Source organism: Amborella trichopoda, chromosome 6 (assembly GCF_054954075.1).
Source record: "Amborella trichopoda isolate Santa Cruz 75 chromosome 6, AtrichopodaSantaCruz75HAP2 v2.0, whole genome shotgun sequence".
In the NCBI taxonomy this organism is placed as follows: Eukaryota; Viridiplantae; Streptophyta; class Magnoliopsida; order Amborellales; family Amborellaceae; genus Amborella; species Amborella trichopoda.
Genome location: NC_142341.1, coordinates 33,984,697 through 34,005,911, shown reverse-complemented (window position 1 = coordinate 34,005,911; position 21,215 = coordinate 33,984,697). Strand labels below are relative to the sequence as shown.

Sequence of the window (21,215 nt, the reverse complement as noted above, 5' to 3'; positions counted from 1 at the left end):
ACTAAATTTATAACCGTTTTTTTTTTTTATGTCAAAATACGGATTTGGAGCTGGTGCTACCGATGGACTCAGAAAAATACCGGATATATAGATCTAGGACTTTTTTGAACCCATAATTAACTCTGTTTTTGCTAAGATTTGAGCAGAACTCATCCCAATGATCAACGCAGATCGGAGCATAAACAGATTTGCATTCCTCTTTCACTCAAATGGCCTAGTCGCCATTGCCACATGTCCAATGAGGACTCTTCCATAGTGCCCCATTGGAGATTTTTTCCAGTGTTCTGTAGAATGAACATCACTTCTTACAGTTTACAACGATAGAAGATGCCTTCGTCTACTACTATTGTCCCTTACCAAACTCTATGTGGTAGCCTTCGTCATATAAACACCCTCCCGATATGCGGTTTAGATAGATATCTGGTTCATCTCTAATTCCTTTAGCACTAGGTTCATCCTTGTATCAGTCTTGATGTATACATGTCCTTTACCCACAATCTTTAAGGAACTGTTGTTCCCCATCTTTAAAAATCCAAAATCTCATCCTTGTAAAAAGAAAATTAGCCTTTACGTAAGATAACATCAACTGATGCTTTAGTGTATATAACCCAGTCAGAGTTGCATGATCGTGATGCAATATTGATGCACCCATCACCATAGTTTCTGACCACATCTAAATTTGTGGTCACTGCAGTGCTTTACCCACTATCATTCGTAGCATTGCCCTCATTTTTGTGTTCGACAGTCTTTCTTGATGTGCATATTCTTGCCACAATCATAGCATGTAACCCCCTTCCTCGACTTCGACCTAGCTTTATCCTTAGATCACTTAAATTTGTTTTTGTCCTTATTTCTGGACTTTCCTCAATTCACGATAAGACCTTTCGAGTTGGATGATTCGGAGGATTTTCTTCTTGACTCCTCATTCAGTAGGTTGCCAGTGATTTGACTTATGCTAATTTTCCCATTAAGTGCTAAGTTGCTTACGAAGACTACCACGGTCTCCCAACTGTTCCGTAGTAAATCGAGCAACAACACAACATGTGGCTGATCTATTAAGGACAACTACATCGTTGTGAGTTAGTTAGTAATGCTTTGCACCTTATTTAAGTGCTCTGCAATGAATCCCCCATCCATGAACTTCATGCTCACCAACTTTCAGATCAAGAACACCTTATTTTTTATTGTATTTCTCTCATATAAGTCATGTAGCTTATCCCACAATGACTTGGTAGATATCTCTATCGACACATGGTAGAAGACATTTTTATCCAAATATTATTGAATAGTTTCGAGATCCTTTCGGTCTAGTCTATTCCATTCATCATTGGGCATACCATCGAGCTATGTTATACCTCGTCGATGGCCATGTACAAGGTCCTACAATACAGAAGATCTTCCATCTTCAGCGTCTAGATGACCCAATTATTCATGTTTGGCAATAACATCCTACTCCTGATAATAAATTCCATATTTAATCAACAAACACCATTCTTCCACACGCTCTCTTTTTCGTCAGCACTTTGCGAGATTCACCATCGTTCATGCTCCCATCGTTGGTCAAGGTTTCATTGACGGTCAAGGTTCTAACGGCTATCAAGGTATCATCGGCAGTCAGGCTCCCATCGGTTGTCGACTTGTTGGCTGGCAAGCTTTCCCTTGCTGTCAACTCATTAGTACTCCAGCTCCCACTGGCTGTCAATAATAATTCATTGGCACTAAGATCGTCATGCTTCAACTTTTTAGGCTACATCCACGATTGAAAGAGATCAAGTCCACTATTAAAAATAATGGCTACATGTTTCTTCTATAAGGCAAGCTCTCTTTGGCTTCCTGACTTCCTCGAATGGATTTATCTCTCTAGGTTTTCCTTCCTGAGGAGGAGATGTTTTGAGGGTGAAGGGCAAAGGGTTATTTGTTCATTTATAGTGGTCCTTTAAGAACAACATGGGCTACTATTTTGTTCCAACCAAGTAGAGAAGCAAACTGTTGTGACCTAATAAGCACGGCTTTGCTGTTTCTTCGATATGATTGAAAATGCCAAAATTCTAGTCCTTAGCATTTTTCTTCACAACAATTGAAAATGCCAAAATTTTATTCCTAGCTTACTTATATATTACAATCTTAAAAATAAATGTGAAACTTAAATATTGTTTTTATTCCAATGTGTGCTCCCAATGTTTGCTTTAACGCTCCTATGAATCATTATGTAACTAGGGTTGTTCGATGATTGAGCTATTACACAATAAATTTTACTGTCTATATCATAACTACATATAATAAAACTTGGACCCGATTTCTATGAGTCCATGTAGAAATGAGTCGATTCTTAAAAATCTATGGATTTTCGGACCCAATTTTTAAGGACATGTAATCTCTAACATGGAGATCATGAATATAAAAAAATAAATAAACTTTAAGAAATAAAAATAATGATTTTATCCTCAAAACGAACCAAACAAGTCAATCTGGGCTGCACTCCGAGAGTCCCATTTCCAGGGAACTTAATAGGCCCTTAAGGAAAAGTACATGAACATACTATATAGTTTAAGTACAAGGAGGTCAGAATTACATTTATACATCAGATTTTAAATCGGGTGGTTCTATGTGTGTCCTTGAATAGACGCTAAGTCTTAAAAAAAAAAGAAAGATCTCTAAGCCCTTAAATTTGATATCTAATAGCTAGGAATGATTTATGACCTCATTATAACAATTATTAATGGTTTTGTGGTATAAATTTGGCAGCGAAATTTGGCTGCAAGTGATTCCTTTTCCACCCATGGTGCCACAGATCAAGAATGGTTCATTCCAAGGAAAAAAACAGCTCAAAAAAAGGGAGCCAACCAAAGATTGTACTAGAGACACAAGACCTGGGACAAATTGCCCAAGGAACCAGTCAGAGAATGGTGGTTTCTACCGAACTGGCGGGAAATAGGTCCACAGACTATTTTGTACAAGAAGAAGTCCAAAAAATTGATGACCATATGAAAAAGGAACAAGAACAACAACTGAATTTTGTTGAAGCAATGTGCGGGAAAGAAGATAATGAACATGCACATGCACATTCTGGTCAAGATGAGTCAGAAGCCTCTTCTCAGGACGAACGACAGCAGTGTGACGAAGAAGAAGAGGGCTTGGACTACAAGGTTTCATAGGAAGTTGTAAAGGTGAAGAAAACAGAGGAAGGAAAAAGAAGTATGAGTGGGTGGATTTATCCCTTAAGGAGGTCCGATAGAGTTGCTACAATAGGGCAGCTAAAAAATACAAAGTTATCCCAATGAAGACTCTTTTTTGGAATGTAAGGCGGCTTGCAAACAAAAGGGCAATTGCAGCATTAAAAAATTAGCTGAGATCAGAAAATATAGATGTCTTAGCCATTGCAAAGCCCATGATTACTCCTTCAAAGGCTCCGATACGTCTTTTATCTTCCTTAGGTTTTGATTTAAATTTTGTTCATAATTTTAGAAATAATCAAAAGCCAAATCTTTGGTTGTTCTGGAAAAACACAATAAAAGCACCAAATGTTATTGCATGTTCTGAACAATGTATCTCAGTGATTTTTTATGGTCAAGATGATTCGGTATTCTTCTCTATAATCCAAGCTCAAACCAGTTTGGTTACGCGTAGGATCTTGTGGGAAGACTTAAAGAATCTATCTTGCAATTATGATATTCCTTGAGTGATCATGGGGGACTTTAATGTTGTACTTCTTTCCTTTGAGAAACTTGAGGGAAATCTACCCAATAGAACTTCTTGTGAGGGGTTTGCAAATTTTGTAAACTCTTTGGACCTTATTCAGCCCAACCATGACGGTATGAGATTTTCATGGACAAATAATAGGAAGGGTGCTAAAAACATTAAAGCTTTGTTGGACAAATGTCTTGTAAATCAAAGATTCCTGAATCTTCATGAAAATGCTTCCTGGAAAGAGTTACAAAGAATCTCATTAGATCACTCACCAATTATTTTAGAATCTTTCCCTATGGCAAAAGCAAGAAACATCCTATTTCGGTTTCCACATATCTGGACTAAGCATCCTGAGTTCTGGGAAGTTGTGAAAGAGGTACGGAAAACAACAAATCACAGGTTCTCCCATATTCAGGATTGCAAGAAAACTACAAATACTTAAGAACAAATTGGAAATTTGGAACAAGAATCTCTTTTGAAATGTGGACAGGAATGCGGCGATGGAAATGATTGAATTTGGTGACATCCAGGAATTAGAAGATGTGGTTGGGACCAATTCTATGATTGATGAAGATGAAATTATGGTGAAAACAAAGGTCCACAATGCTCTTGCAATCCAGGAAAGATTCTGGGCATCCAAATCTAGAGTTAGATGGTTACAATTGGGTGATAGAAATACAAAATATTTCCACTCAATAGAAAAAATAAGGAAATCGAGGAATTTTATCCGTTATCTGAAGACTAAATCAAACCAGGAATTGGGAGATCTTAACTCTATTGGATCTTATTGTGCAAAATTCTATAAAGAAATTTTCAAAGCAAAAGGTTGCTCCATGAATAATGATCTCTTGAATCTCATTCCAAATATGGTAGATATGGCTGAAAATAACTTCCTTGAAGTTGTTCCTTTGCTATTAGAGATAAAAGAGATTGTTTTTGGAATGGATGCTTTTAGTTCACCTGGTCCAGATGGTTTTGGGGGAATTGCAAATGGGTTACCAGCATAACCCATGACTCTATTTTTGTGACAACTTGAGTGAATTAATCTCAACCACCCATTTCAAATCAATGGTTGAAAAAGCCATATTGTAGGGAATGACTCTATTTTTGTGACAACATGAGTGAATTAATCTCAACCACCCATTTCAAATCAATAGTTAAAAAGGCTATATTTTAGGGGAAGCATCGAAAGCTTTCCCATATTATACCCTTCAAAAGCGTAATATCGTTCTCTCACACACCTTATGAGATTATTATTGGGCCACTATAATCTTTCAAACAAACATCCATTGATTATATTGAATTGTAAATCTGTTTCTGTAAAAGTAAACATAATATTGTACTCCATGCCGCAAAAAGATTGGCATCACAAGCATATAGTAGCTATACGACAACTCTCAAGCATCCGACCATGTGATCTCATAGTCCCCAATCTCGGATTCTGGAATTTTCAATGCTTTCCAAACTACGATATTATAATTATAATAGTTATCATCATCACCATCATCCTGCAAGCTTTATCCAAGTTAATTGTGTGGGCTAATTATAATAATTATATTATAATATAATACTAAAATACTAAGAATACAATAATGAAATTTATATATTTTAATAATAATATAATATGATAGTAATTATTAATATAATATTATAATAAAATATATTTAAATGATTAGTATTTCAATAATCAATATTTTAACTAATAATTTTCATGATAAGAATAATAAAACTAGAGGAAAGTGAAGAGATATTAGATTACAGCAGTAGCAGGTCGGGACGTAGGGGTGTGCCTTCAGTCTTTAGTCCACCACTTCTTTCTATCGCTGACCTACCCTTCGTCTATTCTGGAGAGGTCGTTGCCACTCTTCTGAGCTGCCTGGGCCCAGCCCAGTCAATGGATCATTCCCACGGTTTCGACAGATCCCTTTGCCCCGTTCATCTTCAGTGTAAGAGTGCCCAATCAGTGAGCTAAAAACCCTCTCTGAGTAAAGTGAAATTATCCTGCCAGGAAGATGTCTACCTTGAACAGAGACCTGTCACTCTGGGACTGATGGGGTTGGGAGTAAAACAATGTTTAACTTTTGATTTCTAGGAAATGTAAATTCCACCTATTTGGTTGGACTTGACATTTTCTGAAATTTGGCTTAATAATGGACTCCCTGTGGAAATGTCAATTTTGTCTTCGCAACGAATTAAGCATGTATGTCTGGGCTGTACTCTAGGAGTTCCATTTCCCGGGAACCAAGTGGGCCCTTAAGGCAAAGTACATGAACATAATATATACTTTATGTACAAGGAGGTTGGAACTACATTTATTAATCGGATTTTAAATCGAGTGGTTCTAAGCGTGTCATTGAATAGACTCAAAGTCCAATATATATATATATATATATATATATATATATATATATATATATATATATATATATATATATATTGAACTCCCCAATAGTTGTGAACTCATTATAACAATTATCAATGGTTTCGTGGTTTACATTTTCGTTCTTTAAGTATGAATAACTAATAGACTATATTAGTTTTTGTCTTTGAATGTATTGTTATTTTTCCATGGCATTGCAAACTGGCGAACAATGCTTCTACCAGTCCCTATTCTTAAAAGGTTGTGATTTGTCTAAGGTTGAGGCCCTCAACAATCAATCTACGGTGTACCTCTAAGTAGTGTCCAAAGATTACTTTTCAGTACAATAAATCTTTGTGTTGGCCTAAGAAATAGTTAAGGTTGGGAGATGGTTTTCCCTAAGTTTCTAAGGGTTTTGGGGTCTCCTAATTTCTAATCAGAATTTGGGGTGTTTCTATAGTCTTTGGGGAATTTTCCAATTTTTCTAATTTTATAGGACTTTTCTAAGGATTTTTCCTATTTTCTAGGATTCATTCGGATTTATTTATGAATTTATGGGAATTTCCTAATTCCGGTTTTATAGGGTTTTTTGGCTATTTTCAAATATTTTTTAGGCTTTTGGATTTTCTAGATGATTTATTTGGATTTATTGATGGGGTATTTATAGGTCGAATTATGGCCATGGTCGAAATTAGATCGATTTGATCCAAGGGTGCCAATTCAGTCAATAGCTCTCATAATTTTGGATGTTTGTGGAATATTCGGATTTTTTACTGAATTGAAAATTCTAGAGAGTTGTCCACTGCACCGTGCCCATCGGGTCTCCGCTCGGGCGGCCCGACGCATGTTGTGTCACATGCATCGCGCCGTGAGGTGACTCGCCTTGTGCAGCCTGACATGCATTATTGCAAGCAGTCTGGGCAAGGGGTATTTTTCAATTTTTTTTTTCCTAAACTTCTAGATTTCACTCTATAGGTTTGTTTCATGTGAGTCTTGGACCATTGGATAGCTCTGAGGATCTATGGTAATCTGAGATAGAATGGAAATTCTGAAAGATCTCAAACATCTGATATTTTTATCTCATTAAGTGAACGCACACCATTCTTGAAGCATTATCGATGAAGGAGACAAAGTATGATGTTCCACCAAACGACTTCACATCTATGAGACCACACACATCTAAATATATTAGATCTAGTAATTTGTATCTTTCGAGCTCTTACTTGAGAATCTGACTTTACATTGTTTTTCGAGAAAACAATGGTCACGTGGGGTTAGAGATGTATTCTAGATACTGGGAGGGATCTACAACTTTGCTAAGATTTGCATTCCTTTTTCACTCAAATAGCCTAGTCGCTTGTGCCATATGTCTAATGAGGATTCTTCCATGGTTCCCCATTGGGGAATTTTACGTGTGTTATGTAGAGTGAACAACACTTCTTGCCCTTTGCAACGACAAGAGATGCCTTCGTCTTTTACCATTGTCCTTTACGAAGCACTGTGTGGTACCCTTCGTCATCTGAACTCCCTCCTGAGATGAGGTTTAGATCGATATCTGGTATGTGTCTAACGTCTATTAACACTTGTTTCATCTCAATGTCAGTCTTGATGTGTACATCTCCTTTATCCACAATCTTTAAAGAACATCTTTGCAGAGCCAAAATCTTCTGCCTGTTAGAAGCAAATTAGCACATATGTAAGATAACATGAACTGATGCTTCAGTAATTATAATCTAGTTAGAGTTGCATGATCATGATGCATTATTTATGCACCCATTGCCAAAGTTTCTGACCACACCAAAATTTGTGTTCACTGTAGTGGTTTTCCTGTCATCATTCTTAGCATTGTCCTCATTTGGCTCTTTCTTGCTCTTTTGAAACACGTTCTTAATGTGCTTATTCTTGCAAAAATGATAACATGTGAACCCCTTCCACAACTTTGAGCTTGCTTTATCCTTAGATCAGTTAGATTGGTTGTGGTCACTATTTTTGAGTTTTCTTGGATTTACCACAAGAGCCTGAGAGTTAGATGAATTGGAGGATTTTCTTCTCGTCTCCTCATTTAGCAAGCTGCCAGTGACTTGACATATGATCATTATCCCATCAGGTACTGAATTGCTTACGGAGACTACCATAGTCTCCCAACTGTTTGGTAGTAAAGCAAGCAACAATAGATCCTATAACAAATCTTTTAAAGACAACTTTATCGTTGCGAGTTAGTTCATACTAGCTAGGAATGATTGTGACCTCATTTTAATAATTATCAATGGTTTCGTGGTATACATGCTCATTCTTTAATTATGAATAACTAATAGTCTTTATAAATCTTCATCTTTGAATATACTATTACTTTACAGTGGCATTGCAAATTGACCAACAATGCTTCTACCAGTCCCTATTCTTAAAAGGGTGTGGTTTGCCTAAGGTTGAAGCCCTAAACAATCAAGGTATGGTATACCTCTAAATAGTGTTGAAATATGACTTTTCAGTAGAATAAATCTGTGTTGGCCAAAAACTTTCCTGAAGTTGGGAGATGGTTTTCCCTAATTTTCTAAGGGATTTGGGGTTACCTATTTTCTATTCTTAGTATTGGGATTTCTATTGTTTGCAAGGATTTTTTTTTTTTTTTTTTTCTAATTTTATAGGATTTTTCAAATCTTTTATCTTATTTTTTGGGATTCATTAGGATTTATCTACTAATTTTTGAGAATTTCCTATTTTTTGGATTTCTAGGTACTTTTTGGGGTAATTTTTTTAAAATTTTCAATTATCTATTTGGATTTTTTGATGGCGTATTTATAAGTTGAAGTAGGATCATGGTTGAAATTAGATCGATTCGATCAGGTCCGAATTTAGTCAAAAGGTCTCAAAATTTTGGGTTTTTCTAGAATATTAAAAAAAAAATTAGCTATTCAGGATTTTTTGGAGAGCTACCCACCACCCGGGGCCCATTGGGTCGCCCTTGGCCCTGCCCGACGCACGCTGTGTCATGCAAGGCGGCCCAAGTGAGGGGTATTTTCATCTTTTGCCCCATTTGTTTTTGTAAGCTTGTAACTTTCGCATGTAGGTCCGATTCATGTGATTCTTGGACCGTTGGAAAGATCTCGAAACCTACAGTGTTCTGAGATCAGTTTAGAGCACTTTGAGATAATTAAATTGGGTTTAGGTGTACTAGGGTCTATCAGGGCTTTTGTGGTCATTCAGGTTCAAAATCAGAGTTTCAAGGAATTCCCTTAGATAGATTTTTGAAGGGGTCGTCTACAACTTCTTCACCATAATACAAGTTAGTAACTTGGCGGTGGATAGCATGTTCCTAAGTTTCTCCATAGTGATGCGATTCATTTTTTTGTGCTATACCATTATGCCAAGGTTATATGGCTCTGAACAAGCAAATTGTGTTTCAAATGGAGAACCATGGTTTTACCTTAACTCATGAGCCCCTTTCCCTCCCACATGGGAAGTCCCTCCTACATGAGACAGACTTTCCCAGGTAGGCCGTGAACACCTTATATTGTACTCCTCAAGAGCATAATATCCTTCTCACACATACCTTATGAAATTATCAGTGGGCCACTATAATCTTTCAAACAAAAACTGGTGCCATCCATTGATAAGATTAAACTATAAATCTTTTTCTGCAAACGTAAACATAATATTGTATTGCATTCCACAAATAGATTGCCATCACAAGCACAGAGTAGCTATACAACAACCATAAGTACAAGTACAATCATGATCAGTTCTCAAGCATCTGACCATGTGATATCATAGTCCCCAATCTCAGATTCTCGAATTTTCAATGCCTTCCAAACTGCCGGAGAGGCGTCGACAATGTTGTTGGGGCAAGGTGGTTGGAAATCGTGATCCTCGTCACAACCATGCACAAATAAGCACTCATCCACGACCTTTTCGTTCATAGTTATACCATTGCCACTAATGTTGATGTAGTTCAGGCATCGACTCACATGATTGTACCACCCAGTGGAGAGAGCGACCACCATCTCATCATCATCACGGTATTGGTTGTCACACTCTGAAGGACCACCTCCATCACCACCCTTGGCAAAGCTGTTTATTCTCATTGTCGCACGTGTGCTGCCAGTGATGGGGGGAAAGCAGCGGTACTAAGCATACATCTTTCCATCCTCGCAATAATCCGAGTCATTCTTCCTGTTACAATTTCCAGACTTTCCGTTGAGGTAGCCACTAGGATTACAGGATCCCAAACGAAATCAGTGAGCCATGCCAGAGCTTAGAAGAAGCAACAAGGGCATGAAGAGGATAACCTCGTGGTTTTCCATTATTCCTCAATGAAGCGAAGTGTAGGTGTTTTTTGTTGGAGAAAGGAGGAGATGTTTTGAGTGTGAAGGGAAAAGGGTTTCTTGTTCATTTATAGTGGTCCTTTCAGATCAACATGGGCTTTTAGTTTTCTCCAACCCAGTAGACAAGCAAACCATTGTGACCTAATAAGCACGGTTTTGTTGTTTCTTCGTTTCATTACGATTGAAAATGCCAAAATTGTAGTCCTTAGCCTGGCTGGGTTAGTTCGCATTTTTCTTCATCACAATTGAAAATGGCAAAATTTTATTCCTAGCTTACTTATATGTTAAAATCTTAAAAAGAAAATTGTGAAACTTAAATATTGTTTTTATTCTCCCAATGTTTTCTTTAACACCCCTATGAATCCTTACATAACTAAGGTTGTTCGTGTAGAAACGAAAAGCAATCCACGAACCCTAGAAAGAAGAAACAAACACAAAAAAAAGATACAACCAACCACAATGCAATGATATATGTGGTTCAACACTGTGCATACGTCCAGGGGAGATGAGAACTTATTTACTGGCAAAGGAGAATAGGGTTACAAAAGCTCTCTTCTTCGCACCTCTCTAATTACAAGGCAATCCGCATTTTCCCTTAACCCTCGATGAACCCCCAATCGCAACAATATATATTGAGTCTCAGATAGATGGTATAAATTATCGAAATACCCTTGTACGGATATATATTAAGTCCCAAATATATCGAATCTCAAGCCCTACGGGGCTTCAGCCCTTCGGGCTTTTAACAGCCCTCCAGAGTCATCTATTTTACACCACCTTAGCAGATCTATTTCCTCAAATTATAAGACATCAATCATCCCTAAAGGTACGTGACTGCATCCCCACCTGTCATGGGGTGCTTCCCTCACTCTCAACAATGAGAGAAATTAAGCAAGTCCAAGCAAAGCTTGAACATTTCCGTGCTGATCGGCTTTGTAAGCATATCTGCAGGGTTGTCAATCATATTAATTTTCTTCAGGTGAATGATTCTTTCTGACACAAGCTCATTGATCTTGTGATATCTCACATAAATGTGTTTTGTCCTTCTATGAAACATTTAATTCTTTGCAAGATTTATGGCACTCTGACTATCACAACGCAACACAATACCCTCTTGCTCCATCGCCAACTCACGAGCCAGATCACCTCCTTTGCAGCCTCAACTATTGTCATATACTCTACCTCTATCGTAGATAAGGCAATCGTGGGTTGAAGCATTGCCTTCCATAAAATAGATCCACCTGCTAGTGTGAAGACATACCCTGTAGTAGATCTTCGCTTGTCTAAATCATCAGCATAGTCGGAATCAACATATCCCACCAGTTATGTAGAACTTCTCTTCCTGCTGAACATAATTCTGAGATCTAACGTCCTGCTCAGATATCTGAAAATCCACTTAATAGCATTTTAATGCTCCCTTCCAGGATTACTCATGTATCGATAAACAACACTGACAACATGAGATAAATCCGGCCTGCTACAAACCATAGCATACATGAGGCTTCCGGCTGCGCTAGCCTAGGGCACGAGAGATATCTGCTCTATCTCATCATCTGTAGTGGGACACTGCCGTTCAGATAAGTTGAAATAACTCGCCAATGGATTGCTAACTGACTTGGTCTTTTCCATGTTGAAATGCTCCAACACCTTTCTGACATACCTTTTCTGAGGTACCCAAAGTTTACCTGCACTTCTATCTCTATGAATCTCCATACCAAGGATCTTATTAGTAGCCCCCAGATCCTTCATATCAAACTCAGAACATAACACAGACTTGAGAGAGGTTATGTCAAATGTATTCTTGACAATGATGAACATGGCATCAACATAAAGCATCAAGAGAATAAGGGAATTATCATAAAGAAAATTAAAATAAACACAATAATCATACTCACTTCTTGAATAGCCAATCCACACTATGAAAGAGTCGAAGCGCTTGTACCACTACCCGAGAGATTGCTTAAGACTATAAAGCGATCTCTTGAGCAAGCAAACTTGATCTTCCTTTCCATTTACCTTGAAGCCTTTAGGTTGTTCCATAAAGATTTGATCTTCCAGATCACCATGAAGAAACGATGTCTTCTCATCAAACTGTTCTAGCTCTAAATCAAACATGGCTACTAAAGCAAGTAATAGCCTTATTGAAGTGTGCTTGATTTCATTGTAGTTCACTCCTCCCTCCTCTTGAGCTTAGCCCTTTGCTATGAGCCTAGTCTTGAATCTGTCACATTTCTTTTTTGTTGCTGCCTCTTTCTTCCGAAAAATCCACTTGCTCCCAATCACTTTCCTTCCCTTTGGCCTCTTGACAAGCTCCCATGTCTTGTTCTTTTTCAAAGACTCCATCTCTTTCACCATGGCTGTCATCCATTTATCACTCTGTACATCACTTAGAGCTTCTTCGAAGGAGTCGATTTCCCCAGTACCAACAGTTAGAGCAAAGTCTACCATGTCCCCAATACCACAAGGGCTTTGTGAACATGCTTCTTTCTACCTTTTGCCCTACTGTAGGGTTCACCATGTGATTGCTGCTTTTCCGTTATGCTACTGGATGATTCTTCCTCTTTTGGTGTTTCAGACTCTTTTAGCTCCACCTGGACTGTCGATCTTTCTCCATCACTTTCATCTACTTGCACTCTGTCATCTTGCATGTTGATTGACTTCACCATGTGAGATTCATCAAACACAACATCCCTGCTAAGCACAACCTTATATGAAGTAGGATCCCAAAGCTTGAATCGTTCACTCCCTTCTCAAAATTGAGCAAGATGCATTGCTTAGACTTAAAGTCTAATTTGGAACATTGCCCACTTTGAACATGGACATAGGCTAGACATCCGAAGATCCTTAGCATAGAGTAATCTATCGGCTTTCCTGTCCACATCTCCTCTAGAATTTTGCAATCAATCGTTGTAGATGGTGACCTGTTAACGATGAAACATGCCATGTTAACTATTTCTGCCTAGAAGCTTTTCTTCAAATCTGCATTCAATCTCATACTACGAGCTCTTTCTAACAGAGTCATGTTCATCCTCTTAGCCACACCATTTTGCTGAGGAGTTTCTGGTGTGGTAAAGTGACGTACAATCCCCTCTTCTTTACAGAATTCTTGAAATTCTCTAGACTTGTACTCCCCTCCATAATCTGATCTCAAGCATTTCGGTTTCTTTCCTACCTTCCTTTCTACCTCTGCTTTCCATTACTTAAATTTTGTGAATGCTTCACTTTTATGTTTCATGAAGTAGACCCAGACCTTTCTTGAGTAATTGTCATTGAAAGCAATGAAGTATTCTGCCCCACCCTTGGATTTGATTGGTGAAGGCTCACAGACATCAATATTTACATAGTCTAGTATATCCTTACCCGTATGAACTGCAATTCTGAATCTAATCTTGCACTATTTACCGAAAACACAGTACTTACAAAAATCCAATTTACAGACTCTGACACCCTTCAGCAATTTCCTTTTATGAAGTTCCATCATACCTCGTTTACTCATATGCCCTAAACGCATATGCTACAGATTTGTGTCATCTGTGCTGAACTCAACATCTGTGGTTACAGAAGCTCCACCTATAACTGTATTTCCTATCAACCTGTATAGGTTCCCAGTCATCTGACTTTTCATGAAAACCATAGATGCCTTACAAACTTTTAGGACTCCACCTGTTGTTGTATACTTGCAACCACTCAAATCAAGAGCCCCTAGAGATATTAAGTTTTTCTTTAATTGCAGGACATGCCTCACTTCTGATAAGGTTTGTACTATCCCATCAAACATCTTGATTTTGATAGTTCCTATTCCAATGGTCTTATATACCGCATCGTTCCGCAGTAGAATAGACCCCCACTTTATGATTTGTAGGTTTCGAACCAGTTTTTATCTGGACACATATGAAAAGAACTTCCAGAATCTAAAATCCAAGAAGCAGTAAATTGATTCTTACGTGAAGATCTAGAAAGAAGATCACCCTCATCTCTGTTAGAGCTATCGGTCACGCTAGCTTCATCAGATGTTTTTCCCATTTCTATCCTCTTTTTATCCTCATTTCTTTGTAGTCTCTCTTCATATGACCTTCCTTTTTGCAGTAATGCCAACCGACTTCTGTTCTCAGACTTCCTTTGATTTGATCTTGCCCTTCCCCTTCGATTTTGACCGACTTCTATTTACGACTCTTCTTCCTTGTCTTGTTTGACATAACAGTAGCAGTGACTTTGTTCGTCTCAAGAGTCTACTTCCCGTATAGCAAAGTCGTAACCAGGTGATCGTATGATCCTAGAAGGGAAGCCAACAGAAGTAGGGCCTTGTCTTCATCCTTGATTTCGACCTCAAGGCTTGCTAACTGGCTTATGATCTGGTTGAACTCGCTGAGATGTTCAAGCAGATCTGTGCTTTCTTCCATCTGAAGAGAATACAACTTCTTCTACAAGAACAACTTGTTCATCAGAGATTTCTTCTTGTAGATACTCTCGAGTTCTGTCCAAACCTTCGAAGCAGTTTCAAGATCCATCACATAATGCAAAGTGTCATCTGAGAGATTCAGACGAATCACACTTACTGCCTTTTCTTTCATCTCTTGCCACTCTTCATCGTCCATCTTTGCTAGTTTTTTTGATTTCCCTAGTAAAGCCTTAGTCAGACCTTGTTGTATCAGAAGATCCTTCATCCTTCATCCCCAAAGGGTGAAATTATTCTTTCCATGGAGCCTCTCAATGTCATAGTTGACGCTTGACTCATTTTGTGTCATCGTGGTAGCAAAGCCTAGAATGCGGAATAATCTTGTAGGCTCTGATACCAATTTGTAGAAATGAAAATCCATCTACGAAAACTAGAAAGAAGAAAGAAGCATAAAAGAAAGAGACAACCAATCTCAACACAATGATATACGTGGTTCGGCAACGTACCTACATCCACGGGAGATGAGAACTTCTTTACTGACAATGGAGAATAGGGTTACAAAAGCTCTCTTCCTCATGCCTCTCTGATTACAAAGCAATCTACGTTTTTCCCTTAACCCTTGATGAACCCCCAATCGTAACAATATATATCGAGTCTCAGATAGATGGTACAAATTATCGAAATACCCTTGTACGGATATATATTAAGTCCCAAAAATATCGAATTCAAGTGAATCTTAGACAATTGGAAAGTTCTCCGGATCTATGGTAATCTGGTATAACATGGTAATTTTGAAACATCTTAAATATCTGATATTTTGAGTTCCTTGTGTGTACGCACATTTTTGAAGCATCATCAATGAATGAGACAAAGTATGATGTGCCACCAAGTGACTTCACATCTATGAGACCACACATAGCTGAATATATTAGATCAAGTAATTTGTATCTTTTGAGCTCTTACTGGGTTAGAGATGTATTCCTGATACCTGGAAGGATCAGCTACTTTGCTAAGATTTGCATTCCTTTTCTCACTCAAATAGCCTAGTCCCCTGTGCGACATGTTTGATGAGGATTCTTCCATGGTGCCCCATTGAAGAATTTTACATGTGTTGTGTAGAGTGAACAACACTTCTTGCCCTTTGCAATGACAGGAGATGTCTTTGTCTGCTACTATTGTCCTTTACGAAACACTGTATGGCACCCATCGTCATCTAAACGCGCTCTTGAAATGAGGTTCAGACATATATCTGGTATGTGTCTAACGTCCTTTAACACTAGTTTCATCCCAATGTCAGTCTTGATGTGTACATCTCATTTATCCGCAATCTTTAAAGAACATCTTTGTAGAGCCAAAATCTCCTGCCTGTATGAAGCAAATTAGCATATATGTAAGATAACATGAACTGATGCTTTAGTAATTATAACGTAGTCAGAGTTGCACAATCATGATGCACCCATTGCCAAAGTTTCCGACCACACCAAAATTTGTGTTCACTGCAGTGGTTTTCCTATCATCATTGTTAGCATTGCCCTCATTTGGCTCTTTCTTGCGCTTCTGAATCTTGTTCTTAATGTGCTTACTCTTGCCAAAATGATAACATGTTATCCCTTCCACAACTTTGACCTAGCTTTAAATTAGTTGTGGTTACTATTTCTGAACTTTCTTGGATTAACGACAAGAGCTTGCGAGTTGGATGAGTCAGAGGATTTTCTTCTCGTTTCCGTATTTAGCAGGCTGCTAGTGACTTGATCTATAATCATTATCTCGTCAGGTACTAAGTTGCTTACGGAGACTACCATAGTCTCCCAACTGTTTGGTAGTGAATCGAGAAATAACAGAGCCTGTAGCAAATGTTTTAAGGACAACTTTATCATTGCGAGTTAGTTAATAGTGGCTAGGAATGACTGTGACCTCATTTTAATAATTATCAATGGCTTCGTTGTATACATTCCCATTCTTTAATTATGTATAACTAATAGTCTATATTAATCTTCATCTTTGAATGTACTATTACTTTACATTGGCATTGCAAATTGACGAACAATGCTTCTACGAGTTCCTATTCTTAAAAGGTTGTGGCTTGTCTTAGGTTGAGGCCCTAAACTATCAAATGTAAGGTGTACGTTTAAATAGTGTTGAAATATGACCTTTTAGTAGAATAAATCATTGTGTTGACTTAAAAATTTTCTGAGGTTCGGAGATGGTGTTCCCTAATTTTCTAAGGGACTTGGGGTCTTCTATTTCTTTGGCCGAATATTGGGATTTCCTATGGTTTGTAGGGATTTTTTTTCCCCTAAATTTATGGGATTTTTCAAAACATATATCCTATTTTTTGGGATTCATTGGGATTATCTACTAATTTATGGGAATTTCCTAATTTTTGGTTTTCTAGGGAATTTTTGGGTAATTTTATATTAGTTTTTTAAAATATTTTTTCAAATTATCTATTGGGATTTTTGATGGGGTAATGATAGGTTGAAGTGGGTCATGGTTAAAATTAGGTCGATTCGATCCAAGGGTCCAGACTTAGTCAAAAGTTCTCAAAATTTAGGATTTTTCTAGAATATTCTAAATTTTTATACCTATTCAAAATTTTCTGGAGTGCAACCCACTACCCCAAACCCATTGGGTCACCCCTCGCACAGTCCGACGTGTGCTATGTCGTGCAAGGTGGTCGAGGTTAGGGGTATTTTCATCTTTTGTCCCATTTGTTTTCATAGGCTTGTAACTTTCGTTATGTAGGTTTGATTCATGTGATTCTTGGACCGTTGGAAAGCTCTTGGGATCAACAATGATTTAGGATTGGCTTAGAATATTTTGGTATAGTTAAACTTGATTTAAGTTCCTGCCAAGTTTTTTGTGGTCATTCGGGTTCAAAATCAGAGTTTCTAGGAATTCGCTTAGCTAGAATTTTCAGGGGGCCGTCTACAACTTCTTTACCTTAATACGGATTAGTAACTTGGCAATGGATAGTGTGTTCCTAAGTTTCTCCATAGTGATGCGATTCAGTTTTTTGTGCTATACCATTATGCCAAGGGTTATAATGCCCTATATTTTCATGCCTTATGCCACGTTTGACATATCAGCTTTTGAAAGGATTTGAGATGTACCTGCCATTGTTTGATTTGAGAAATTTCAACTACTTGCATGCATCCTTTTCCACTGTAGCATGGATCATCGATGAAGGTGACGAAGAATGATGTGCCACCAAGAAACTTCACATCTATGGGACTACACACATTTCGATACACTAGATCTAGGACTTCATATCATTCGAGATCTTACTCAGGAATGAGACTTTATGTTATTTTCTAGAAAATAGTGGTGTCACGACCCTGCCCCAGGCCCTACAGGGGCCCACCACTAGGCCCGTGACGGGCCCGCGGAGGCTTGAGGTGGGGGCTGGATGGCCAAGATACTCCATAGAACATACGAGAGTGCACATGAAGAAAGGAAAACCAAAAATAGAAGAAATGACTACATCTGATAGAGTCCAACTTATATACAGAACGTCTAAGGCCCAACGGCCGAAAAGAAGGAAACTGAGTCAATCAAAAAATATATACAGACTATCTGAACGTACTGGCACAACGTAAGCATAACAAGAAAATTAAGAAGACAACATCACGCCTCCCAAATGCCACCACCTGGCACCGATACTCGTCACTCCTGGGTCTCAATCTACAGTGGTGATTTAAAACATTACTGCAATTAAGAATCAAATATGATCAAATAATCATGCAACCTGCAATAGAAACGCCTCAACCAGGGATGTCGATGCATAACGCTCCTACCTTACACCGGCAGGAGAGACGCCACCACCGGGGTAGTTCGATGTGCAGCGCCTCACACATGCACACCACTCCAGCACGTTTGGGGTTTTTGATAGGCATTGGCCGTGCAAGACATGGCCTTCTCATGTGCTCTTCTGGAGAGAGAGTGCTAGGGCCCTAAACACACACACACTCCTAACTCTCATCCTATCATAGTGAGCAGGGAAAAAAATGACAACAGCTGGCACAAATATCTCATCAAATCATAACAGTAGCATGTTTCCATTTGCACATATCTTATCAGAAACATGTTACCATGCATTGATCATATAACAGAAGCACCTCTCCATGCACACATATCTTAGCAAAAGCATGTTATCAAGCGTAAATCATTAAACAGAAGTATGTTTCCATGCACACATTTCTTATCAGAAGCATGTCTCCTTGCACACATATCTTATCATAAGCATGTCTTCATGCACACATATCTTATCAAAAGTATGTCTCCATGCATGCACATCTTATCAGAAGCATATCATACAAATAATCAACAAAAACATCAACATGTCCAGAGCATGCTATACATATAATCATAAGAAACGCCAACCTGTTCAGAGCATGCTATACATATAATTACCTGAGACATGACTATGTCATATTATCATGCTTATCACTTCAAGAGGTATTATCATGTCAATAACATACTACATATCAATGTTATAGCCATCACTATGTCATTTTATCGTACTTATCAATTCAAGAGACATTATCATGTCAACACTCATTTTATCATGCTTATCAGTTCAAGAGGCATTATCATTTCAATAACATGCTATATATCAATGTAATAGACATCACTATGTCTTTTTATCATACTTATCATATCAAGAAACATTATCATGTCAATAGCATGCTATTTATCAATATAATAGACATCACTTTGTCATTTTATCAGTTGAAGAGGCATTATCATTTCAATAACATGCTACATATCAATGTAATAGACATCACTATGTCATTTTATCATACTTATCAATTCAAGAGACATTATCATGTCAATAGCATGCTACATATCAATGTAATAGACATCACTATGTTATTTGATCATGCTTATCAATTTAAGAGATATTATCTTGACAATAGCAAGCTACATATTATTGTAATATAATAAGAAGCAGATTGTGTAACAAGCAGTGGAGTAACATTAAAAAACTTGCCTTATAACAGGACTCGCATCCTCGAGTTACACTCATAACTGAGTTAGTGATCAAGGTAAATAAAAATATTGTAAGACACCGCTCAACAATACAAGTTACGGATCGAGTCTGAGAGATTTCGCTCGAGACCAGACAGGTTAGGGTCTAAAAACACTATTTTCTAGTTTCTCAGGGCGACCTTTGCCCACTAAAATGAACTTAAATGAAAAAATACCGAAGATTAGGTCATGGGACATGTTTTCAGAGTAGCTAGACCCAGAAATGCACAACTTTAACTTAGAAAGTGGCACCAAATAAAAGACAAAAGTTGGTCAAACTGCCTGATTCTCTTGGGATAACTTTTGTTTTATGCAGCAGAAAATACAAACTAATGATCCATTAGAAAAACGGCTATAACTTCCAAACCATAGGGAATTTTATCATGAGCCCAAAACCAAATTTAAACTAAACTCATTTTCCTGATATTTAAAAGTGGTTTCATCTCATTCTAATGAGTTTTGGTCAGTCTAATGAACCACATAAGACTTGTAAAATCCCTGGAATTCAATTCTCAGATACATCATACTCCTATACAAGGTAAAAGATACTCTAATAATTCATTCCAAATAAAAAATAATTCTAGAAATTCTCAGTCAATATTATGATGTTTTTGACACTATCAATCATCAAATCAAGGTCAATATTTTCAATTACTTACGAAAGAGATCGTCAAACACCACCACACGAGAACACTAGCCAAGGAAGAGGAGTAGCGAGCCAAGGGGGTGAGAAGCGTAGCCCAAGACAAGGAACGGGGTGATCACGTAGTGTACTAAGGGGGAGGGAATGAGCTAGCCAAGGCTTAAGGGCGAGGGTGAGATTCATTAAAAGAGAGATGAGACTAAATGAAGGGTTAATACAATTGAGGATTATCATGCCCATTCTTAAGGGAGAAATTACCACATGTCAATCGTGCATATGGGGTGTTCTTTATGTGCATTCACGTGTCCATATCATGGATATATGAGGGTTCATGTAAATATTCATGAAATCTGTATGAGGGTGCCACATGGCACACATGCACATAGTGTAGAGATTTCATTATGTATGGATGCATGTGAATATGGGTATCTATGCATATGAACATCATGGTGCATGTGGGTGTGTGGGTGTCACATGGCACTCATGCATATGTATGCTCATCATTAAGAATTGGTGTGTGTGTGCATGTGTGTAATGATGGTGCATGGGTGTGTGTGTATGCATGAGTGTAATGATGGTGCATGGGTGTGTGTGTATGCATGAGTGTAAAGATGGTGCATGAGTGTAATGACGGTGCATGAGTGTTGATTGACTAATCATAAGCATTAGAATACATTCCCCATTCCTAGGGATGCACGCACAGGTGACGCATGGATCCAAATTTTCGGTCTGTAAGGTTTACAGAGAGGTCAGACTGCATAGACCATAATTTTCTAA

At 37.9% G+C, this 21,215-nt stretch overlaps 1 pseudogene; it reads right to left on the bottom strand.

Moving 5' to 3' along the window:
- Nucleotides 1-9,789: 9,789 nt before the first annotated feature.
- Nucleotides 9,790-17,884, bottom strand: LOC18435019 (kiwellin-1 pseudogene; annotated as a pseudogene).
- Nucleotides 17,885-21,215: the final 3,331 nt, after the last annotated feature.